Here is a 20,103-nt window from a genome sequence, read left to right as displayed (position 1 = left end):
CCCAGATGCAGAGGCCGGGGGTCATCCTCCTTTTCTAAAAAAAATTACATGGGCTAATATAATGGATGATCCTACATACGAAAAATTGGATAATGTTAAGTGTCCTCTGACTCGGATTTAGCATGTCCATTAATTAGCTACAGTCACATGACTTGACAGGAATTTAACTGATCACATTCCCCTTGTGTTATCCACTTGGATGGACCCATCTCACGGCAATGTTTTAGCTACACTAACATGACTTAGGAGAGATTTAACTGATCATATTCCCCTTGCGTTATCCACTTGGATGGACCCATCTGACAGCAATGCTTTTAGATATGAAAATTGCTGGAGAAGAGAGAGGGCCGGCCCTGAAGAGAGAGTTCCATGGGATGGTGACGAAGCAGATATGAAAATTTATTCGATTCAAGTAGCAAATAAACACACCAAAATAAAGACCAAGATAATTCGGAGGCTGGACAAGTGAAGCAGAGACTAGCGCCTGTATATTATCTCAGCCAAGAGAGTTTGCACCAGCAAGTGCGAATTCCTCCCTATCACAAAGCCTTATTACAGACATCACTAGAGCGGTCATCATGTTGGAAACCGAGAGGCAACATGGAACTCGATGAGAGAATTATTCAAGTTGACATAAGGGATCAAATGAGGCCGGACGAAGAAAAGAAGAAAAGCTTTAGCTTGGTCTTCCAGCTGGCTCATCTGCATGCGCTGACCCCGATGTTGTCCACACCGTGTTGTTCCAATTGCCAGAATTGAGGTACACCCCATTTCCTGAAAGCAATATCAATAAGAATGGTCAGAACGCTCAAAATTCTGCAGGCAGGAGTAGTTTGGCTCGGCGAGTTGCTTGCTCATTTCTCTCATTAATCTAGCAGTGTCATGGTTTCCGGAAGAAAATCAATTAGTCCATCGAGACGGTGATCCGAACATAACACACAACCAAACAAGAAAAATATATTTTAAGCATACTTAGGAAAACATATGGTTAGCATTCAACCAACTAGAGCGTGAACTTTAAGATCAACTGCAAGTCTGCAAACACACAAGCTGCAACAGAGGAACTAAACCTTAAACAGGGTTAGGTTCTATGTAAATAACTAGGTTGAAACAAAGAAATGAACAAGATAATACACATGTTGCAGACCGGAGGTGGAAACTAGGACCTACATACCAGCTGCTTGCTGCAGAGTACAAAGAGTTAGTCATCATCAGAGTACGATCCCTTGTAACAGCCCTGCCAATTGATTTTAATACGAGGATGCCGGGGATGCATGTTGGTAGCACTCCTCAAGGCAAATTCCGTGCACCTCATGTCAGATTCTGTAGCATCTAAGCTGAGGATTTCGGCCAACAGTTCTTCAAGCACTAACAAGTGCTCAAAGCCAGCTAGTACAGCTTCCTCCTGCTCCGATCCTTTGGCATAGAACTCTACACTGAACCTCTGGAGCATGGGTATTGCCCCAGCCTGGAAGGTCAGGTATAACGCACTGCCAATATGTAATTTGAAGCGCTTTAGAACAGGGAATGCCCTCCCATAGATAACCGTCAGTCCTCTTTTTGGCAGTTGGATTTCTAGAGCAAGGTCAGTGAGGGAGGGCAGCTCGGCCAGAATACCAACACCGTCCTTGGGCAGCTCATCAACTATGAGTTTCAACTCGCGGAGGCTACTAAGTTCCCCGATCCAGTTAGGGACCGTATACAACACGCTGAAGCTTGAGGCGTGGAGTCTCTCGAGGCGGCGGGGAGGAGGTGACTGACCCATCATGGCATCCGTGCTGCCCATGATATCAAAACTCAGGTACTCCAGGTTGGCACAAATTTTTCCCAAAGAAGAGCATAGAACATCCATACGTCTTTCTCTGTCGGCCGAAAAAGCATTCATGTTGACTGTTAGATTTCTCAGATTGTTCAACTCTCCAAGGCCCTCGACATTATCTAGTGAATTCTTCTCCAAATCAAATGCATATAGATATTGCAGGGACTTAATTTTCCCCATCCCGTCAGACTCATGACGCCCTGGACATGGAAACCCTCGAACAAAATCCAGATTCAGAAGCAACAAGCCTGGCAGATGAACTATATCTGATGGTACATAGGAACAACCCCATACATCTAGTGTTTCCAAGTACTGCAACCATCTAATATGTGTTGGTAGCTTGAATGGGGCATCGCTTGTGATCTTTACATATCTAAGGTGATGTAGTTTACATAATTCAGCAAAGTTGGGTTGTAAGTTGCTGGGAACAAAAAGAACTCAAAGAAACTTGAAGTCTGACAGAGGTATATCCCAAACGCACCCAAATATCATAATTGTCCGAACTTGTGACATACTAATATTTACTGGTAACATTGGTCCACTAGTTACACCCTCCAAGTGGATAGACAACCGACGAACCTTGTGATCCAGGCCTTTAATGGCTTGTGGACCATCCACCATAGTTATAAAGTTCTCTTTTGCCGACTTAAGCAAGATAAGATCGAGCATCATATCATGTACTTTGCATTGTGTCACTAACCCTTTACTGTCAAGTTTTACAAGTTGAATAAGGCTCCTATTGACAAGCTCATTGAAATAACTTTTTGCAACCTTCTCCTTATCTTGTCCCTTTTCATACTAATAACAAAACCCTCTGCCATCCATTGACGTTCCAAATCAGACCTCTGTATTGTGTAGTCCTCCGAATACATACCAAGATACAACAAGCATGTCTTGAGAAGAGGAGGAAAGTTTTTGTAGCTTAGGTTTAAGATTTGCCTTATCCCTTCCAGCGTGACATTTGTACCAGAGCCCAAAGAATTTGTTATATTTGTGTCGAATATTATGTACGCAAGGGGTTACGTGGACTTGGAGTTGTAATTGGTGTGGTTAGGTACGAGTTGTGTAGGAGTTGGACACTTGTATCCTAGGCCTCTTATATACGGAGGGACACCACACATTGTAACATATGACGACTTGATAGCAACAGGTACGCGGGGGAGCCAACGGCTTGTGCCGGCGCCCGGGCGGCCGGTGTTGCGGTATCTTGGGGAGGAGCGCCCGTAGTCATGCCCCGGGGATGTAGCCATATTGGTGAACCTCGTTAACAAATATCGTGCCTCGGTGTGTCGTCTATGATCTTGCATTAGTGTTTTATTCTAACAAGTGGTATCATGAGCAAGGTTGCGAGAAGGCTGTGTGGAAGATCATTCGGAGGTACGAGGATCATGCTCGACGGGTGCCAGGGAACGTTCGATTGGCGCAAGGTGGAGCATGGCGGCGATCGCGGATGCGATCGGTGGTGTCGGACACTTCGGGCAGGAGGCCTGAACCGTTTGATGGGCTGCGGCCGGTAAGGATCGGCTAGACATGGCGATTGGACCGGCGTAGTGGCTGTTGAAGACGTTGGGAGGCGACAAATTCGGCTCGCGATCAGACCGGCGACCAGACGTGGGGGACGGCCGGATAGATCGGAGTGTGAGAGCATCGAGACGATGCGCTCGGTGTTGTACAAGGGCGGCAGCGCGGCACTGCGGACGCGGGTGGCCAGGGTATGGCACGGCTCGTGCATGGACGATGCGCAAGGTGGCGACTGTTACGGCAGGGTTGGCGTCGGTGAGTACGCGCGACGGGGCAGTACAGATCGCTGGCGAGAACCAAGATCAGAGGTGATGGCGTAAGCTGTTCGTCGGATACGGCGGCGAGGTTTTTTCCGAGATGCACGGAACGAGAGAAGGAAAGTCAGGATTCAGTTGTCGGCGTTCGTTCGCGAGACGGCCGCCGGAGCCTCGAAGAGGCGTGTTGCAACCGGTTTCGGAGCAGCGGAAGGGTGCAGCGCACAAGGAAAAGTAAAGTCATGCTGAGGCAGGAGTCCGGAGGATTAACATGCAGCGGATCCTTTTTTACAAGAAGGTGTACGTGCGTGCATGTTTTGGTCCAGGGACAAGTCTGCTGGATATGATTATGATTAGAAAAAAGAAAATAAGAGACGTGTGCATGCATAAATCCGTGGGAGATTTGGTTTGGCAAAGGCCGGGCGAATCGTGACAAAGTTGAACTCGGTCCGTGTGTCAGGGAAAGAATAGGCAAGGCCGTAGGTGGATCCAGCAGTAATAAAAGGCTGGCGACCGAGGCAGCGAAGGCACCAAACAAAAGGTTAGTCTGCAAGTTCAGGGAAAAGGTGGAGCGATTCGGCTAGGCAGATATCGGTCTGTGTTACGGCGAGAGGCTTCACGGCAATTTCTAAAGGGCGGACAGGGACGGTGCTAAGTCAGTTTTCTTGGTAGATCGTGGACTGCGGCGTGGCTTCAGACGAGGAATACGGGATCAGTGATCTTTTTCGTGAGGAAGTCGCGGAGGAAAAGGGCGGTAAGACCGGCGGCAACAGGTCGGTTAGATCGCGGCTCGGCATGGCGCCGGGATTCACCAGGTTTGATTCAGAGAAATTCGATGGCACGGGTAACTTCGGTCTATGGCAGACAAGAGTCAAGGATATTCTGGCGCAACAGAGAATCTTGAAGGGTTTGCAGGAAACGAAGCCGGCCAAGGTTGACAACGATGCGTGGGAGGATATGCAAGTGCAGGCGGCCGCTACCATATGGCTTTGTCTTGCGGATCAGGTCATGTATCATGTCATGGACGAAGATACTCCTAAGGGGATTTGGGACAAGTTGGCAAATCGTTATATGTCCAAGTCAGCGACCAATAAGCTGTATTTGAAGCAAAAGTTCTATGGGCTGAAGATGTAGGAGGGGTCGGATCTTGTGGAGCATGTGAATGCCTTTAATCAGTTGGTCACGGATCTAGCGCGTCTGGATGTGAAGATTGAGGACGAGGATAAGGCACTACTTCTTCTTGTTTCGTTGCCACCGTCCTATGAGCATTTGGTCATTACATTGACACATGGAAAGACAACCGTCAATAATGAGGAAGTCACTGCAGCGTTGCTTAGGCATGAGTTGAGGAAGCAAAAGAATGCTACAGAGGAGAGTACTCAAGGTTTGGGGTTGGCAGTTAAAGGTTATCAGATCAGGAAGGGACAAGAGGCGGAGAAGAAAAAGAAGAAAAAGGTGCAGTGCTACAGGTGCAAGGACTGGGGACATATAAAGAGGGAATGCCCAGAACTGAAGGGTGGGGCAAGTGATAATGCGACTACTCATGGTGATGACTCAGACAACAGTAGTGATGTTCTCGTAGCATCAAACATGCGGTCAACAAAAGCTGAAGCGTGGATGTTGGATTCAGCTTGCTCTTTTCATGCGACGCCCAACATGGAGTGGTTCTCTTCGTACAAGTCTGGTGAGTTTGGTTTAGCCTATGTGGGCGATGATACAGGTTATCGTGTTGCTGGAGTAGGTGACATCAAAATCAAGATGTTTGACGGAGTTGAGCGGATGCTTTGAGGAGTCAGGCATGTGCCGGGGCTGAGGAGAAATCTAATTTCGCTTGGTGTTCTTCATGATGGTGGTATGGAATTCCATTCTGATCGGGATAAGAGGACCATGAAAATCATGAAATATGGGGTGACCGTGATGATAGGAGAGAGGACGGCTTCATATCTTTACAAGTTGCAAGGGAGCACTATTGCAAGTGGAGCCATGAAGAGTGGAGCTGCAGGAGTAGCAGTGAAGTCCCACGGTGGCGGCGGGTCTAGCCCGTCGGGTAGCTCTTAGTAAGCTACAAAGGAGACAACTCAAGTCCGGAGTACATGGAGGTTCGAGTATGGACGACTTCTAAGTGGTGGAGAATATTCGCCAAAGTGGAGTTTGTTATATTTGTGTCGAATATTATGTACGCAAGGGGTTACGTGGACTTGGAGTTGTAATTGGTGTGGTTAGGTACGAATTGTGTAGGAGTTGGATACTTGTATCCTAGGCCTCTTATATACGGAGGGACACCACACATTGTAACATATGACGACTTGATAGCAACAGGTACGCGGGGGAGCCAACGGCTTGTGCCGGCGCCCGGGCGGCCGGGGGGAGGAGCGCCCGTAGTCATGCCCCGGGGATGTAGCCATATTGGTGAACCTCGTTAACAAATATCGTGCCTCGGTGTGTCGTCTATGATTTTGCATTAGTGTTTTATTCTAACAGAATTCCGTACATGTTCCCACTCCACTTGGTTGGAACCTTCACTCGCTAACATGCCTGATATGATGATAGTCGCAAGAGGCAAACCACCACATGTTTTGAGAATTTCAACTGAAATATCTTCAATCTGGTGAGGGCAGGCTTTTTCCGAGTCAAACATCCTACCAAAGAACAATCTTCTCGAATCTTCATTGCTAAGGGGCATCATCTGTAGAATGTAATCATGTCGACAGGAGCTACAAGCCTTAGCCACATCCTGAATTCTTGTAGTTGCTATTAGTCTGCTGCCAAGATCATTTTCTGGGAAAGCACATTTAGTAATACCCCATACTTGTGCATCTCATATATCATCAAGTACAATTCAAGTACGTGTCAAATAACTCGTTAGTGTTAAGCTAAGTAGCACAAATTAAAAATTGTCTTTAAAATGTGGAATTAACTGAAAATTATTGTATTCAAGCTAATGTTCAGAGTGATTAAAGAAAAAGCTAAAACAATGAGTAGGTACTAGGAGGAACTAGAGACCAGATTTAATTAGACAGAAGTGAGGCTCAAGCCCTTGCTGGCCAGCCCACCACCTCATGGTGCCCACCTCATGGCCTTTCTCCGAAGAAAAACTAACCACATTTCTTAGCTGGTAGTACTAGATTAATAAATGAAACTATGGGAAAATCGTATATGAACTAGAAGTATGGGGCATTTTATGTTTGATAATTTATGTCCAGGCATAAGTAGCACACAATTCATATCAAGATATTTACTCAGATGAGGTTATTAAATGCAACTACAATTCATATTAATGATTTGCTCATAAGAGGAACATCTGATTGTTTATGTACGTTATATACCCTTGCTACTTCAGTAATTGTTTTCAAAACTGACAAAATATATTTTGAGAAACATTATAGACGTACGACGTAGCCCAACATCAACAGAGAAACTAAACTAAGTACCTCTTATTCAGTAGATGTCCTCTCAGCTTGTTAAGAACAACATTTAACTCACAATCATTAAACGATTGTACACCCCCAAGTTCGTAGAGTAAACCACAGAGAAATTTTGTGATGTCTGGCTTTTGAGATATTGGCACAAAAGCATAATTGTCAAAGTCGCCCTTGAGCTTATCATATACCACGTTGGCAAGTGTAGTTTTGCGTAGACCTCCAAATCCCACAATCGATGCCACCTTCAATTGCTTCTCCCTGTCTATGAGCCAACAAAAACTGTGGGGTGTCTATGAGCTAATTGATAAGCTCATTGTTGGTCCTTCCATACCAACAAGGTTAGCTGCATTTTCATATAGTGTCGCAACTCGTGGGTCAATGGCTACATCACTTGATGCTGGAATATAAGTTTGTACCTTTGGTGCCGTGCACTTGTCTCAAGCACAAGTGACTTGATCTCATTGATCCGTCCGGCAATTTGGTGGTGGGCTCTCAACTTTTTAAGGAGTCGCGCAGTCTTCCTTTCAAAATCATCGGTTTCACTTTTTGCCCGAACAGAGCGCACGAAGCCATCGATGATGTCCTCAATGCCATATGACATATCCCTCACTTGGTCTATCCACCCTTTGGTGATGTGACCTCATATACCGTCGCTAATGATGTCGTTGATATGGCTGACGGAGGAAGAAAGGAGAAATATGTAGTACTTGCATTGCGCCAGGAAAGAAAGGAATATTTTCTTCATAGCGCCAACCGGGTTGTACACGAGCCGAGCAAGTTTTATTATGGCAGCAAGAGGGTGACACATATTTTTATTGGAGAAATTGCAATCCAAATCTTTATCTTTACCTAATATTAAAGGACGGAGGATTTCATAGTTCTCCATAAGTCGCCTCTTTATGTCCGTTCATTTTATGTTAAACATAAAAATTGATGGCTGAGATTTAAAAGGACCCGACACAAACGATAACCACGTCTGTGCGGGCTCCTTGTGTACGGTCAGATGGTTTCCTCCTGTGGCGCACCCATCCCCAGCTCAAGCGCCTCCAAGAGGATGACCAGCAGCGGCGGGGTAGCAGGTTGAAAAAGAAGCAATTGTGTGGGAGGCAACGGCGGTGAAGCTTTTGCTGCTTTGGACTCGCGTTCTTCACACAACTCGGCAGTTTATCCTTGCCTGCGGCGACGCAACCGTTGGTCCTTGACGAAGACGGCTACTCGGGGCGACCATGGTGTGAGTCGCGACCAGGTCCCGGTCGATGGCAGCACGAGGATCCGGCGAGCAGCAGCAGCATGCAGAGCTCACGAGCAGGAGTAGTAGCAGCGGTAACCCGTGGTGGCGGGGATCGGTCGAGCAGCACCAGCTTCATGCAGCGCCAACTAGCAGGAGCAGTAGCAGCTGTAGCCCGTGGCGGTGGCGGGCGTCAGGGGGAAGAACCTACTGCCGAAGTTGAAGCGCATGTGCCTTTTGTTGGGCATAAGCCACGGTGATCGTGTCGGGCGTGCGTGTGTGCGCGCGGGACCGATCGGGAGCGTGACGGGCGTGCGTGTGTGTGAGTTGGTTAGACGGACGCGTGCGGTGTGGACGCGCCGGGCGCTGGAGCCAGTCGCGTCCCGTTGTTGTGCGTGCGCGGCGGGCGCAGGAGCTTAGGAGCGCGGAGGCGTGGCGAAGTGGGCTTCGAGGCTGGGCTGAAGCAACGGAAGAGCAGGCGGCTCACGCCGAGTCTCCAAGAGATCGCGTACATGCGCGTGAAGCTTGGCGGCGGGCGTTGCGTGGGCGCTGCGTCCAGATACATGCATGCATGAGTTGTGGGAAGGCCAGGTCGTGTGCACGCCCGGGTATAAATCCCGTGTGTTGTAGTCTCTGTAAAAGAGCGTTCGTGCTCAGAAAATGAAAAAGTAGGCCGTTCGTGCGGCCGGCGGTGTTCGTGGACCGGGCATATCTTGCTGTCCACTGCCTCATTCCTCGTCCTTCTTTCTTCTACGTTCGTGTGAGAGAAGGAGAGAGCTCTGGCGAGAGGCAAGGCGAGGCTACGGCAACAACACCTTTGCCGGAAAAAGCACCAGCGGCCCCGGTGATCAGACCGGTGCGCTGGACATGGTCTGCGCCTCCATGTGTCCAATCCCCCGGCGTGGAGGCAGCCGGGCATGCCTTGGATTGCCAGTTTCGACGAAATCTCCCGCCTTGGTTTGATGACAAGTAATCAAGTAGATGGCCGGTTTTGGGTTCAGGAGTAACAGCAAGACTGCCATGTAAAGGTTTTCACGCAGTGCTCCTTGGCGTTCATGTTGAGAAGGAATCACATACATGCAACTACAAATATTCTGTTGTCATAATATGTTTTCCTAGGAACCAAACCATATACATTCAACGTGGATTAGCAGGGACTTAAAAACCAAAGCATATGGGGTCATAAGACACATTAGAATGCTTCTTTTGTTCTTGTGCATCCGGTTCAGCCATAGCCCGATGCTGCTGATCTTGTCATGCAGCGGCATGCTGATGCCGACGAGCTCGACGATGGTGCCAACATGGCAGTGGTGTGGAGGCGCTTCTGGCAGTGAGAAGCAACAGCAAGGGACACACCGACGAGCAGAAGTAGCGGCGGAGCGGCAAAGACCGTCGCCAGCGAGCTGTAATGGCAGCAGCAAGCAACAAGGTGCGCCTGCGGGAGCAGCAAGGGCGGCAACTTCAGGGACGAAGCTTAGGTTCATCACGCACATTGAGGAATTTTAGGTGACCGGCCTGTTCTTCAGTCAAACATGTACAGATGGCAATTTGGTTGCTGGTTTTAGGCAAACACAATCAAATTTTAATTGAAAGGATTGGTTTTTGATAAAATGATCAAATAATCAAATTCCCAAATAAGAAGTGGCAAAATATCAAATAACAGTGACAAATAATCAAATATCAAATACAATATAAACAAACAGTAAATAGTGACAAATTATAAAAGTAAAAAAGGAGCCGCCAACACGAGAAGCTTAAATAGTCCCACCCTGCTACCTCATATTAATTTCCATCAGTTTAAATACGTTCTTGAGTAGTCAGGAGTCAAAGAGCTGCTTAGGGAATTAACAAAGCAAAGGATGAGTGGTGATTTAGATTTATCCTCAAGGGAATAAATGAGAGGCTGAGTGATTTAAAAATATATAATATAGACATAATTATATGGAACGTTCTTGGGCATAGGAAAAAATGTTGATGACCTGTCAGGATATTTAACGTGGTTTGTAAATAAATGTATCACTTGGTCATAGTTATTATTATTATTATTACAAAATGCATAGAAGTGCGAGGAATTCTTATTCCATTGCAATGCACCGACGCGTGGTGGACTAAAAGGAGGATGGACGTAAATAGATGAAGACATGAAACATATAACAATGTCTCCCGTTGCAACGCACGGGCATTTGTGCTATTATATCTTATGTGCATATAGTGGTTCTACCATCATAAACATTTGTTAACGTTTATTCAAAAATCCAAAAGTACCCATATGCATTCTATGTGAAGAATATTTACTTCAATCTTTTCTATGTGTTTATGTAAAAGAAGCAGCTATTACTTTTTGGACAAATGTATTTTCTCTTCAGAAATGAATTTGCCACTTCCTTCACCATTATAGAATAAATAATCTCAAGTTAATGTTGTTTAGTCAAATTAATTTGTGCTATTATATCTTTTCTATGTGTTTATGTAAAACAATCATACCCATGTGGTGAGCTGACGAGGTGATCCCCAAATTGATATATTTTTTGTCATCACAACTGTTCTTGCACAACATTGTTTCTTGACCAGGCCAACCTTGATATATAGGAATTAGAAATCAATGTTTTCATCCGTTGCAACGCACGGACATTTGTGCTAGTTTTATCTATAGATGAAGTTGAGCCCAAGTTCAAAACACCACCGTGTTGACGTGACGGAGTACTGTAGGTGCGTGTGCTAGTTATGCAAATTCAAGAGTACTAGTTCGTTTGGACTTTTGTGATGAGCGTGGCCGGACTTTTTTAAGTTTGTTAATTACAGATTAGTCAAGTAGGAGAGAGTCCTAGTATTTCTCTAGTTTAAGTCCGTTTGGTAACCAATTTAGAAAATCTGTCAGATTTACCGCGTACGTGACCTGCGTGCACCATAATGAAAGATGTTGCGCCTCATGTAACGGAGTAGTTTTTGCGTCGGGTATCTTTCCATGACTAATTGATACAAGTTTTTTTTTTTGCGAGAGAAATTTCCAATCTATTCATCAATCATGGCAGTACAGAGAACACAAGAGGTAATAAAAATTACAACTAGGTCTATGGACCACCTAGCGACGACTACAAGCACTGGAGCGAGCCGAAGGCGCGCCGCCGTCATCACCCCTCCATCACCGGAGCCGGGCAAACCTTGTTGTAGTAGACAGTCGGGAAGTCGTCGTGCTAAGGCCCCAAAGGACCAACACACCGAAGCAGCAACCATCGCCGATGAAGAGAGTTGTAAATTGGAAAGATCAAACCTGGAACCACACGAACGAAGACAAACAAAAACTGGATCCAAAGAGATCCACCGAAGACCAGCACCGACCGAATCACATGAGATCCGACGGAGACACACCTCCACACATCCTCCGACAATGCTATTCGCATCATCGGGACGGAGATAGAACGTGGGAGACATTATTGCTACGGAGGGACATCGCCGCCGCCAAACAGCCCCAACCAAGACGTTCAACCTAGCAAAAACAAGAACGGGGTCCCTCCCGCCGGCGGGGGGCCGAGATCCTCCGCACCTCCATAGGCCAAAGGCCATCGGAGGCGGGGCGGATCTGCGGCGGCGCCGACGGGAGGAGGAAGGAGACGTTTCTTGTGGAGGAGGAAAGGGTTCTCTAGTCAAGTATAATACAAGTTTTTTTAACACAGTACAAACATAAAGTTCATATAAACGTGCATACACTTATCTCTATGAACGCACATATGAACATACTATCCCTATGAGCACCTTAGAGAGAGTGAGCCGGCATATCATCTGGGGATACCACTATCCACCCAACCATCCCAACCATACGTTGATACAAGTTGAAAAGCTGAATTCTTTGTGTGTTTCAGCGCGGAGATTGGAGGCGAGGCCTCTAGTTCGCTGTTGGTTCTTTCAGACCGTCCACGTCCTTCCCACAGGTGGTGTGCGTGTTGTTTAATTAGGTTTGTATCTGGTAAACCTAGTTTTCGATTTGTTCAATGTTGTTTTTCATGGTGATTGCATCTACAAGATCGTGAGCGCCACGTCATTTCAAGTGACATCGTACTGTGAAAGATTGGAAAAGTTATTCACGCCATCGTTTTTCTGTCGACGGTTGCATCATTTGGTTTGCTTGTCTAGCTCATCCAAATCTGAAAGTCTCTCAAGGGCATTCTTCATGCTGGTAAGCTCCTCACTGATGAACATGAACTTACCTCCTTCCGCAAGTTTATGAGCTTGGTGAACTCGTCACCATGAGGGTGGCCAGCATACCCAGGAGTTATCTCATCATTCCAGTAGAAGCGCTCACCATTAATCCGGCCATCTATTACTTTACTGATCAACCTTTTACCTTGGGGCCCAGTTAGGTTTGTAAGGTGCATGTAATGTGGGCATTACATAGGTCAGAGCCTCCGAGTTAGATAGCATGTTGGAATGGAAGAATATAAGAAAAAAAAGTAAATCGTTTAGATACTAATTCTATTGCTCATTCAGTAAAGAGCATTCTTTCCTATGATTTCATAGTAAAAATGTAGGGAGGAAAACTGAGGTTGGAGAGAGACATGTACCTGAAAGTTGGAGCATGCATGTGCTTGGAGTAGACCGAAAATCTTCACTTTTCAGCCATTATCAAAGCGCACAACCCACTGCATTCAGCCTGAGGCCATGCACCAGCCTCGTTGAATTCCGCTTGAGTGTGCGCAGATCTCTATCCCTCCACCAAAAAAATCCTGCAAATGTGTGCAACAATGAAGATTAGTTTTTTAATACATATTGGCTACTGAGAGGGGTTAGTAGTGAAAATGGAGCCATGGCAATGTACCCTAGAGGGTTGATTACGAGGGGCATTAATTAATCGCCTAGATTCAAGGTTAGGCTGGTCACAATGGGGAGGAACTTAGGAGTAACATCACACACTTCAATACAACTTTGCTTATGTGTCACATATTTAATGAAGAGAGAGGTGCTTGTGGTAACTAGCTAAGAGGGTGTTTGGATACTCTCTAGTTATGTGACTAGTAGTAGTCAGACTAAAAGTTTTTAGTCAGGCCCTGTTTGGAAGGTGACTACTACTAGTCAGCATTAAATGTTTCAGTATTAAATTCTTCTCTCTCCCTTCCATTTATCTCTCTTCTCTCCCTTGTGCAACAGCAACTACCGCTATACTCCCGCGCAAGGAGGGAAAGCAGCAAAGTCCTGTTCCTTTTCTCCCTCACGCCATGCAACAGCAGCTCTCAATACCTTTTTTTTTCTCCTCACGCAAGCAACACAAGCACCAGACTATCCCTCACGAAATTGTCCCATAAGGAAATCAAAACTGTCCACACATAAGAAAACTAAAATTGTCCCATAACGTTACATGTTGGAAACGAAATAAATAACATCAGAAATTTCTCAACGCCTGTTGAACAAACCATCAGCAATCGTATCTCTCACTCGATTCATATCCACTGAATCTAGCTCCATTTCTTCACCCCTAGTGTTACGACGCCTCCTCCTCCTTGTTTCCTCAAGGAGAGGTTGATAACTCTCATCATTGTCACACCTATCGAATTCCTTGTCCGCCAAATGACTTTCGCGAATAAAATTGTGCAAGGCCATGCATGCCACAATAATTTTTGTTTGCTTGCGTAGAGGATAACTTGGTACTTTGAAAAGAATCCTCCACTTATTTTTCAAGACTCCAAAACAACGCTCAATGACAATGCGTAGTCTAGAATGAGTATAATTGAAGTGATCCTTTTTACCTCTCGGCATGGTGCCTTGATGGAACTCTTGAAAATGATACTTTTGGCCCCTATACGGTGCAAGATAACCCTGTTTGTTGGGGTAGCCCGAGTCAACAAGATAAAATTTCCCTGTTCATGGCAATGCATTTTAGCAAATGTCAATGTAAGGCATAAAACTATTGTACTGAGTATCAAGTTTCGTACCTGAAGGTGGATGTGGAAACTTGTGATCAAACCGGCTAAGAGCATCCTTGAATGGCCTCATATCATGGACCGATCCAGGCCACCCCGCAAGCACAAAAGTGAATCTCATGTCGAAATCACACACAGCCATAACATTCTGACTACAGTAACCATGTCTGCTTAAATACTGTGGAACCTTGTTTGGTGGCACCACAACCGGCACATGAGTCCCATCTATTGCTCCAATGCAATCATTGAACCATGGGTACCACTGAGCACCTCTTAACCTTTCATGGACAACTCTAAATTCAGGATCTCGTGGCTTAATGATGTCAATGGAAAGCTTAACCATACATTCCAAAACTTTGTTAAACTTTCTACTGACTGTCTCCATGGACCTGATAAACCGATTCTTTGCATGTCTAACAGATTGGGGAGATCCAACTATATATAAAAAGAGAGCTAAACTCTCAACTGATGACATTTTCTTGGTTGACTTCAGTCCATAAGACTCCACTAGCAGATTATGTACTTTATCAAACACCGGTGGGTACATCCTAAACATTTTGTAGCAATATGTTCTGTTTCCTAGAGTTCTCACTACCCATTCATATCCAGACTCTTTAGCTTTTAAAAGTCTCCTTTCCCCTTTAACCATGAAACGATCCATGTAGTACATACCAAACATGTGGGCGACCATACCTAGTTTGTTGAGCCTCTGCCGCCTCAACTGAAGTAGTGCTAGCACTCTATTGGTCCTTGTATATTCTTCTTCCTCATCACTAGAGTCATCATCTTCATCAGTCCTGTCCTCATCACTAGACTCATCATCTTGGTCTGTACTGTCCTCATCACTAGATTCATCCTCATTCTGCAAGAAAAGCACAAACAAATAGAAATCATGAAGTCTACAGACATAATGAACATATCATCAACACATGCAAATACACAGATCGGTAGATAATAATTTGTCCAGAAACATAATGATTAAGGCCACATTAGTCCACAAATCATGTCATCCACGACTCAAGACACAAGAGGACACACATGACTCAAGACACAAGAGGACACACATGACTCAAGACACAAGACTAGCTGACACAGATCATTCTGCCTTCATATCTCGCCATCTGCTGCATACATGTTCTTTGCCCTGCACCATCTCTTCAACCATATCAACCTAGCTTCAGGGGTCTTCATGTTCTGGAAGACAGTTCTGTTGTGTTTCTCCTTGAATAAATCACAAGCAACAAAGTACTCAACTGACTCTTCTGATGCTCCACACCCAATGGCAAGGTTCTGACAGTTTTTTACTGACTGAGCACGTTCCTCACTTCTCCTAACCTTTTCATTGCCTTGGTTCACAAGAGCCTGCAAAATAGAGTTTGTTTTCTCACTTTCCTTCTCCAACTTAGTTTCAGTGTCCTTCATATATTTTACAAATGGACCCCGAGTTTTGCCTTGAGTACGAGGCATGTTGTCTAAAGTTTTGCTTCTCTTTGAAGGACTACTAGCTATACTCCTTAACTCTGAGCGGCTCCCTCTCTTTTGAGTGTTGGTACTCATAGGGCTGGACACAAAGCCTTCATTGCCATCCAGGTCATCATCATTATTTAACTCCAAACAATCTTCTGTCCCAGGAACATAAGCAGATGAACCATCCACAGCGACCTCATGAAATATCTCATGTAACAGGGGCATATACTCAGGATTACCATTTCTAAATTTCTTGAGATTTGGTATGTCCTGAAAAGAAATAATAGAAAGAAATCAGCATATATATCTTCTGTCATTGGAACATAAGCAAAAATGAACACTTGAAGGAGAGGGAGCAAGAATATAAGCAAAAATACCTTGATTTCTTTCTCCCACCAATCTGCAGTTGCCGTCACTTCGCCATCTAAGCCGCGGCCGCAGCCGGTTTGCTGCTGCAACCATACCCAATCATTGTACAAGCCCTTCAAGTTAGTTATTTTGTTCCTGAATTCCCTGCCTGGATGCCACAGCTTTGCCCTTCCCAATATTTCTCCCTCATATTCTTGTATGCCTGAGGGCTCCAAACTCTACCAGCGTAATTGCCAGCATCTATTTCCTCACAAGCTATTTCACATAAAGTCAATGTATTTCTGTCTGTCCAGTTAGCCTTGCTTTTTGGCCTCTATTAAGAAAAATGTATGAGAAAACAGAACAAGTACTATTTCAGATACTGTACTATTTTTTATAAATATGACAGAACAAGTAGCATGAACAAGTATTTTCTTTCATTTGTCCAAACTGAACACCTTGTTGTAGTTTCTACTTTCTACTTTCCACTTAACAAGCTGTAGTTTCTACTTTCTACTTTCCACTTAACATACATTCATTCAAGAAAACACAACAATTGGACAAATATTGTACCTAGATATGCTGGTTCAGCATGCTGTCGTCTTCCTCTGCCTGAACATCTTCTTCAGCTGGTTCATCTTCTTCCTCAATATCTTCTACCATGATCGGTGCTGCCTGCCGCTGCCTGAGCGACTTGAACCAGCACCACCTCGTCCCGACGTCGCGACGACCTGCTTGGCACGACGATCTGGGGCCCTCACTGGGGGGAGACCTTGGCGAGGTGGACGACCCTGCCGCTGCGCCACGCCGTCCGATCTGGTCCGCTGGAGGGGCACACCATGGCCGGCCGCACTCCCGGGATGAAAAAGGTGCGTGTACATGCCCATGTTGGGGTAGGAGGCGGCAACGGCGGAGTTGCCGTTGAGGTCGATGTTCTCCAACCCGATGGGAGCGCGGAGCCCCCCGGCCACCGAGCCGCGGCCGAGCCCCCCCTGCCACCGAGCCGCGGCCGGCGGATCCCCGGAGACGAGGGGGCGTCATCCCCCACCCGTCCTCGTCGATGTGGTGCACCGCAGCACCGGAAGACGCCGTCTGCGAGAAGAAATCGAAGGGGAGTTCGCCGTCGCCGTCCATGGTATGGACGCGGGAGCGCGGCGCGGCGGAGTGCTGCGGGCGCGGTGCGGAGGGAGTACTGACGCGGGAGCGGCGGGGCGGAGTGCTGCCGCGGCGGCGACGGTGGAAAGGGAAGCGGCGGAGTGGAAAGGGGAGCGGCTGCCCCCTGCCTGCGTGCGAAGGGGATGGGGCGGTAGATGCGTTGCCCGCAACAGGATGGGCCCGCCAATTAATTAGAGGAGAGACTTTAGTCACTTTTAGTTGGGGTGGGGTGACTAGGGACTAAACTAGTTTTAGTCACCCATTAGTCAGGGGTGTTTGGAGGTTTACTGACTAAAAGTGACTACTACTAGTCTCTAGTCTCTAGTCACTAGTGATCCAAACACCCTCTAAGTTACCGGAACATCACACACTCCAAGAAACAATGAGTCTATAACATAATAAATACATTGTTGCATGACACTACATAGATGTTCCTACCCACTGTGGAGGTAGTAACATAGTCTAGGAAAGTGTGTAAGTTACTAAACTATGTTCTTGCCCATTGTGACCAGCCTAAGGCCGACAACCGACAGTCTACGACTTGAGATTTACTACTTTCTCCGTCACAGTTTAGAAGGCGCGCTTGGAAATTCTCTGGAACCTAGGTGGTTATTTATTGGTTGTGAGATGGGCTAAAATATAGCATTCACACTACGCATGCATATAGAAATAGTATATCGAAGTACTAATTAGCTACTAGAAATAAATGCAATGCGCCCTAAACCTTATCTATTGTGGAAACGCACGCAAATTTAACTGTGCCTTCTAAACTGTGACGGAGGAAGTACTTTTGATAGGATTCTGAGGGTTAATTAACCTTAAGTGGCCTCTAGATTCACGTTGCATAATGTTAACCATGCCGCAATAGTACTTCCTCCGTCACAGTTTAAAAGGCACAGTTAAATTTGCGTGCATTTCCACAATAGACAAGGTTTAGGGTGCATTGCATTTATTTCTAGTAGCTAATTAGTACTTCGATATACTATTTCTATATGCATGCGTAGTGTGAATGCTATTGTTTAGCCCATCTCACAACCAATAGATAACCACCTAGGTTCCAGAGAATTTCCAAGCGCGCCTTCTAAACCGTGACGGAGGAAGTACATGGGGTTAGTACTCTCTTGCTAGTTAAATTTTATAAATCATCTAGATCCACGCGTACATACACCAAGAAACAAAAACTTGAATAAGACTGGTCATAGTGGGAGTAACTTAACTAATAATATAGCACATTTCAAGACAATTTGCTTACGTGTCATGTAATTAATGAGAAAAGAGGTGTTTAGAGTAACATAATATGTTACTGTAACATAGCGCTTTTCGAGAAAAAATGAGTCTACAAGCTAATAAATGAAGCCATCTATGATACTACTACTATATTACTTTGCACTATGAGGATAGTAACTTAAACTAGTGTCATATGCATGACACTAGTACAAGTTACTCCCCACTATGAACAACCTAAAAACACCAAAAGAAACAATCTCTGCTTGTTCTCATGTGCAAGCCACTGGTGACAATTATACACATTTGATAAATAGATGAATTCACACTAGAGGCAAGTACGCTAAAATACAGAAAATATTCAAGTATTTTAGAAAATATTAACAAATTTGGAATAAACTTAGCAAATTTAAAATATGTTCACAACCTTTAAAAAAATGTGAACTTTAAAATATTCACAAACTAAAAAATCATGAATTTAAAAGGTGGTCTGGAATTTTTCAAATGGTCACAAATTTTATTAAACATTCATGATTTAAGATGTGAAAAATTAAATTAAAAATAGAATAAAAAAGATGACACACACCCTTACAGGGAGGGCCCAGCAACCTCAGAGCCCTTAATGCTTGAGGAGGCTCCAAATCTAGACCTTTGTATCTTAATAGTGAACAAATTTTAATAAATATTCATGAGTGAAAATGTGAAGAAGGGAAATATAAAAATAGAAAAGAGAATAAAAATGACACACGCACCCCCTTACAGACGGGCCCCATCAATCCACAACCCTTGACATAATACAAGAATTCAAATCTTGGGAGCTTAGTACGCGGAAATTGCTTTTGAAGGCCGAGCTCCATGGATGCCTCCAAATGCAAAAATCAAAATTAATGAAAATTCATATTTTTACATTTCAATAATTCCAAAGAAAAAATACAGAGATAGATGAAGGTATAGTGCACAACGGTGTAAATTTTCAGGATGAAATACGTTAAAATGAGAGATGCGCAAAAAAGACAAATCTGAGGCTTTTTAACACATGATACTATTGATCCTCCAAAACCATGAATTTATCTTTTTACAGGTCGCATTTCAACGTATTTCATCCTGAAATTTTACACACATATGCCTCCCATCCATGTTTACTTGTACCATTTGTTTCATATTTTTTTGAAACCGAAATTTTCGAATTTTGGATATTTTTCAAAATATCGGCCTCCATGGAGGCTGAGAGCCAAACGTCCATTCTCGCTTAGTACACCATTATATTAATAGATGCAAATCCTTAATGCAAGTTGGTGCTACTCCCCTTGCTGCCGTCGCCACTTGTAGACGCCCATACAACAGCTTGACTCGCAATTCGGTCTTTGGCGCTCACCACGGGCCTCCGCCGCATTCGCTCCATCTTTCGCGCTAACCTCAACACTGCTCAAGATCGGAGTCACTCGCCGCTGGCGGCAGGTCGCTTGTGGTAACAACAACGTTAAAGTGTCATGCTGACTGATTCGTACGAACGGTGCAATAGTACCATGATAAATGTACCATGCAGAGGGCAAAGGGCAGTTTTCAACGGCTCGTGATTTTTTTTGACATAGGTGTCTTCCTGAGAGAGCATTACTAGGAAAAAGCTTATACACAGACGCTTACTAGTAGCGCGAGTTTATACCTCTCGCTGCTGCTATTTACTAGTAGCGCGGATTTTTACACCTCGCTACTACTAAGTTGTTAGTAGTAGCGAGGGTGCTACTACTAAGCG

At 45.1% G+C, this 20,103-nt stretch overlaps 2 pseudogenes; both read right to left on the bottom strand.

Moving 5' to 3' along the window:
• Nucleotides 1-676: 676 nt before the first annotated feature.
• The window catches only part of LOC119332885, a 32,917-nt pseudogene continuing 13,490 nt past the window's right edge, over nucleotides 677-20,103 (bottom strand).
• On the bottom strand, nucleotides 15,264-17,105 carry LOC119332756 (annotated as a pseudogene).

The sequence above is a fragment of the Triticum dicoccoides genome, chromosome 7A, assembly GCF_002162155.2.
Source record: "Triticum dicoccoides isolate Atlit2015 ecotype Zavitan chromosome 7A, WEW_v2.0, whole genome shotgun sequence".
Lineage (NCBI taxonomy): Eukaryota > Viridiplantae > Streptophyta > Magnoliopsida > Poales > Poaceae > Triticum > Triticum dicoccoides.
Note: the sequence above shows the minus strand (reverse complement) of the source record. Positions and strands in the feature narration are given on the sequence as shown.